The following is a 6,530-nucleotide window of genomic DNA, read 5'->3' as shown; positions in this document are numbered from 1 at the left end:
TTTGCTAAATTTGGAATATTTATCTGATTGGGTCATTACGATCATTACGACGCAAATCCAGATCTCAACTTCTGAAAGAGTCTGAAAGTCCTAGATAATTAGATCCTTTCTGCATATGTGGTATAACAGTGTGTATGGCAATTCTAAACTTGATATCTAGTGTAAACATTTATGGTTATGTAATCAAAGTAATTCATTCATTCATATTCAGTAACTTCTATATCCTGGTCAGCGTCACGGTGGTCTGAAGCCTATCCTGGGAACACTATTTGTGAGGCAGGAATACACCCTGTATGATACCCCAGTCAGTTGCAGGGCACCACAGACAATCACACCTAGAGGCAATTTAGTGTAGCCAATCTACCTTTATAACCTACTTATAGAACCAGATAGTGTTAAAAGGAAATTCACTGCCAACCGATGATAAACACTCTTATTGAAAGTTAGGTGGTGGTGAGTCACTGACTTAAATAGCATATATGTATAATAGCATACTGTATAATACTGAAAAATAATAATGCTGTAAAAATCCAAATATCACAAAAATCACTGAAGTAATCTGGATGTGTTCTCACACATGCTGTGCTGTACTCTCATTAAGACAAGATAGATGCATATAAGTGTCAGAAGTAGACTGGGAATAATCTGTGAGGTTCTGTTTGAGGCTAGTCAATAAAAGCCTATAGCATAGGCATTCGTATTAGTCTTGGGTGACTGTGAAACGCAAGCGATTTTTACCCTGTCTATATATTTTTATTAAATTGTTTTAGATTGATATTCTCTGCCTTTCCTATCGAGTGTCAGTTATGCTATATGGTGATGACCATGCTAAGCCAATCACAGAGAATTATTCCAGTGTTTCAGTGAATCTCTTGTGTGATGAAGCTAAAGCCTGTTTAAATGGCATGTAAAAATAGAAAGAGCTTTTGTCACCTCTAAACTGAAGAAACCACTAGATAGATGCATGTACTTCCTCAACTCTCTTGGATGTTTTTTCAGGGAAAAAATATCATATCAGGCAGACCTCTGTGACTTGTTGGAAAGCCCCAGAGACAGCTCTCTTGTCAAATTAAATACACAAAATATTTTTCTGCAGTATGTTCTAACAATATATATTGAACATACATCATGTAATGCATTTGCACAATAAATAGACATAAGAATTTGTTGATTTTTCACATCAGATTACTATAGAAAAAATATAATTCTTTTATGTATATCCAGTGTGATGAGATTAGACACCCTTTTATTGTTACTGTTAAACAACCTTTTAATGTTATTTGCCAGCTTGTGCATTCTGTATCATTGTTCCATTGAGCAACTCACACAACTCCACCATCTGTTTCTCTGAAAGCTGTTTACTGGCTGTTCAAATTTCTCATTAAATTCTCACACAAGCCCTTGTGCTACTCTTCTTTTGGATTATTTCACAGCAACACATTTGCTTCCCTTGTGAGATTGCTGTCAGTCAACCTAACAAACTTAAGCGTGGAGCAGTTGGAACAGAAATGCCTCAGCCAATGACATGTTCTGTCTGTTCATTGCCTAATTAATATTCATGACCTTCTCAGCTAGTGTAGGAGTCGAGAATTCCCCAAAACAACACCACCCCACCACCAAACTCTCCCCTTCAGCAAGCCATTTCTGAAAGCTGACAAACATGGCTAAGACAGAAAGCTGCAATCTGTATCAACTTATATCACAATATGGAGAAAAGAAGCTGACATGCAAAAATCATTCCCTATACAGTGGCACCATTATACAGCTAGCTAAGGAAATAATAAAAACCCAAACAATAACAAAAAAAGTGCAGAAGATGGTCTTTTTTTCCCCCAGAATTTTTATATGCAATATAGACATGCTTTCAGATGAGTAATAAAAACTCGTACACTGTTTTTAAGTATCTATAGCGTGCGAGAACTCAGTATTGCTCCATGACACACTGTATATTAAATCTGCAGGAAGGCAGGATTACAGCCAGTCTTGGCAGTCCTGGTGGTGAGGAATGTGCAGGTGGTATCATCTTTTACTCAGCACACTATATGAGAAGCATCAGACATGCTGCGCCAATATTAGAAATCTAGTGGTGGAGTGTGAAGAATGTTTGAGCATATGGTGTGAATAATCCTAGAAGATTAAACTGCCTTTGTCGCACTGGTATTATGCACAAGGAAGACACCAAGCCACACCCAGGATCCTCATATTAGCTAGGTTATGAGTGTATATACATGAGTAGTTCATGAGAATGATGAGATCTGAGTCTGAAAAGGATGAAGTGGGAGACATGCAACAGTAACAGATTATCTCAATACACCTCTGGTTATATTGGATGTATCAAGATGTAGTCATTTTACTCATAATCTACTTAATATTTTTAAGTATTTTTAAAATATTTTTTAACCATTTTATCTTGAGGAACTATCAAACGATAGCAATTTCATGGAGTTTTCTTCAAACTACATCAGAACCAAATGAATATCTGAATCTTATCTCCTCATGCCAGTGATTTTGCTGTGGAAAACAATGAGACAGATGGGCAGCCTGTCAGATGTCATTGTGAAAGTGGGTGTCTGCATAACCTGAAAGCTTTAATGTGCAGGTGCTGCGGTGGAAAATGCCTTCAGCTTGTGTCTCCTATCACACACCCACACACAAAGCCATAAAACATAGTGTATATTTCACATAACTATGCCACCTGTAGCTAGCTGAAATAGCAGAGATGGACTCTTCTGGAAGCCTGCCCAGCATTAATGCCCATGATATTACACTTAAGCATATTGATAGGAGATATTGATTAGTTGTAATAAGATGAGGGCTAAACAGTGCTGTTTATCAAGCTCTTTCTCATCCGCAGAGAAGGTTTCCCTGTGAATGCTAAACTGCATCTTGATCAGTCCACAGGGATCTCTCACAGCTGGGTGCTGTGGTTTAATTTCTTTCTAACCATGACTAGACAAAAAAGGCCTCAGTAAAGTTCAATACAGTTTGAGCCACTGGGGTTTAGAAGCCCTAGTCAAATAGTGGAAAGTAATCAGTCGACCAAATTGATTCCCCTGCCAAATCAGAATGTTCCTGATAGGCTAGATTTAAACAGCAATAATTGCTGTTTCATATAAATGTAAAGGTAATATTTGGCTATTGATACTCCTATAAACAGAGAAAAATAATGTTAATAGAACATAGAATACAGTATAAAGTGAGTGTTTGTGGTCACCAGTTGTACTTTTCCACCATACAATGCCACTCAACTTGTTGTGGCAAATTACCCATAATCCTGCATTTTGTGTCTCTTCCCCATCTCCTTACAATGATGTTTAGGTGCATTGCAATTTAAATATACTCACTGTACCTCATGTTTGATAGTTAACTCTGTGAGACAGACACACGGCCATGCCACACACATCTTAACACCAAGTGACATTTGCCTGGTTTCATTTCTGTCTCATATATATATATATATATATATATATATATATATATATATATATATATATGTATATATATATATATATATATATATATATATATATATATATATATACACACACAAAATTTGTTATAGATTTTTATTTTATGACTTCTACATTATTGATTCAGTACAAAAACATTTTAGATTTCCAAACATTAGTTTTCCAGCACAAAATTAAATATTATAGAAAAATGTTTGTATGTCAGTAATGAAAGCTGCATATTACATAAGAGACACTTTTCAGACAAAAAAACATAATGAAGGCTGCTGGGTTTTACTGCAAAAATAAGAAGCAAGTGTGACAGTCAAAGTCTCCAGAAAAACTGTGGCTGGTTCTGCAAGATGCTCAGTAACACTTACAGCTATTTTCCCTATAAAACTGCACAAATTGTACCTGAGACTACAATTTTTTTTTAAAGGATCGTCACACCAAATATTGACTTTATTTCATTTATTACTGTTTACTACTCTTTATAGTATTTTTTTAATGTAGAAACATTTAATTTAATTATTTTTGAAGGCATATTTTCTCTACAGCATTTCTTTGCATGTGCCTTTTGCACAGTGCTATATATATATATATATATATATATATATATATATATATATATATATATATATATATATATAGGAGAGAAATGAAACCAGGCAAATATATATAGCTCCTTTAACAATGCTACATTTGAAATGGATTCTATCTCTCTTGTCATCGATTTGGATAAAAGCAAGCCAAGTGAAAAACTGACTTTAGTCAGGTGCAAATGCTTTTCTCGGTACAAAACCTTTTGTTTTTGCGGAATTAAAAATAGAAGTAAAGAATGTTGAAGTTAAGATTTTTCTTATAACTGAACTAATGATCTATTTAATTGTTAGAAATGCATTATACCAGAGTACCCCATGTTCTTGTGATGAGATCTCATTCTGTTGCTGCATCATTTCCATAATGCCAACGCACACACACACATACACAGAGAGAGAGAAAGAGAGAGAGAAAGAGAGACACAAAGCCCTTTTTGTTCTCTGTTGCTATTCTCTCTGTGACATGTGGCACAGATAGCCCAAACACCAGAAACTGAAGTCACAGATCTCTCATCCCTTGCTGTCCATCACAGGCTGTAATGAAGATGGATTAAGGGGTGTGGGAATCTGTGCCCTCTACTCAGGGTTGATGGAGGAGAAGATTAAATATGACTGGGTCAAGATTGATTTAGTGCTTATTTATAGGCACATTCTCTCTGGCAGAACTAAAGATTCCTGAACTATCCTGAACAACTGCTAAAGTTCCAGGTTCCTGGTTCGTATTTCTGCAGAACCCTTGACCATTATGTAAAATAACAAATGCATCACGTGCAACTTCATAGTGGATCTGACATTCAGAACACAGCAAAAGCACAGTGACCAAGGAGGAGGTTAAGATGGAAATATTTGTCCTTTAGTGGTTTTGCTTGTATTTTTTTTTCTGCATGAAAACAATGTTAACATCATTATAACCTTTTAAAGCAGCTGTGCATAAATTAAGCAATTTCATGCTTCTGTGTGTCAGCTGACTGCTGTGAAAAACACACTCCTACATTGTTGTTACTGTCTCAGACCAAAAAAACAAACTTTGGTACTGACTTATTAGAAAAACACAATTTTTGCCAGGTAAGATGGTTTTAATGATGAGTTGTATGACCCGTTTGAAGCAAGACAGTGTCAGTCCTGTTCCTAGATCGAGTTCCTAATCTCGAACTATTCTGCACATTTCCACCACAAAAGGGCTAGAACATAGCTGGAAAAACCATCTCAGTAACCAGCACCACTGATCTGGACCCAAGAACTGGTGATGTCGGGGGAGTTTGGACAATTTAATTGCCATTACAACAATAAGAGCAGCTTTTTTTTACATGACCACCATTACAAAAGACACATAAAGAATACAGTTGTTGATGTTGTTTGTTTGTTTGTTTTTAAATATTATTATTGGAAAAAAAATTTATCAGTGGTCTAAAGAGAAAATTCATGTACTCAAAATAAATAGCTACAAGCAATAGAAACATTTCACCATTACAATTTAGCAGACGTTCTTATCCAGAATGACTCTCAGAAGTGCTTTGTAATCAAAAATATACCATCATGCTAGTTCAAACCCTGTTAGGGAGAAATTAATACTTTAGTCTTTGTTTGAAGACAGCTAGTGACTCCACTTTTCAGAAGGCCAGGGCAAGCTCATCCCACCACCTGTGAAGATCATTGATCATTATGCTGTTTACAGATGCTGATGGAATTGACTTTGCAAGGTAATGGTTCAGCTTTTCAACTGGCAAAAGTGTGGAGCAGCTCTTAAAAAGGTGTGCTACTTCCCTCAACATGACCACATGGGTGGGTTGACAACTGACTCCCCGGAAACAAGCTTTGCTACCCTCTATGCCACCCCAACTCTGTCTTCACATCACATGTCTGAGAATTTACATATGTCTCTATTACATATTATGCATTTCATGCAGACTTAATGGATCAGGTCTAGCTGGATCAGCTCTGGATCATCAATGATTAATGATTTCTATTGAGTGGAGCTATGAAACCTATACTGTAATGGAATTTTGTGTCCATTAATTTTGCACCGAGAAACAAATCAGATTTTCTGAAAATGCATCCTTGTTCTATAATTCAATTCATTTCAATTTTATTTATATAGCACTTTTAACAAAGGACATTGTCACAAAGCAGCTTTACAGACATCCTGATATCAATTTTAAAATTTTAATTTATCAGTAATGAGCAACAGTGGCAACAGTGGCAAGGAAAAGCTCCCAGAGATGACATGAGGAAGAGACCTTGAAAGGAGCCAAACCCAAAAGGGAAACCATAATCTGGGCAACACCAGATTATACATGTACGATTATAAATCGTTACTCCTCTAATTATGTTGTACCACCTCATAGGTTGGTTCTGCCCCAACTTTACCACCCCATGTCTAAAACCTGGACACAGTTCTAGGCAACAGCACTGGCACAGTGTCAGTTAAAATGGGGTAATAAAATACATCTGATCAGGAGTCCTTGTTCAATTCGGGAATTGT

The 6,530-nt window shown here is 36.2% G+C and overlaps 1 long non-coding RNA gene across 1 annotated transcript in view; it reads left to right on the top strand.

Moving 5' to 3' along the window:
• LOC128317199 (uncharacterized) overlaps window positions 1–6,530 on the top strand; it is a 74,261-nt gene that overhangs the window by 58,138 nt on the left and 9,593 nt on the right. The gene's annotated exons all lie outside the window — the stretch shown is intronic.

Source organism: Pangasianodon hypophthalmus, chromosome 2 (genome assembly GCF_027358585.1).
Source record: "Pangasianodon hypophthalmus isolate fPanHyp1 chromosome 2, fPanHyp1.pri, whole genome shotgun sequence".
NCBI classification, from domain to species: domain Eukaryota; kingdom Metazoa; phylum Chordata; class Actinopteri; order Siluriformes; family Pangasiidae; genus Pangasianodon; species Pangasianodon hypophthalmus.
The sequence above is the reverse complement of the archived record's forward strand: the minus strand, read 5'-3'. Positions and strand labels throughout refer to the sequence as shown.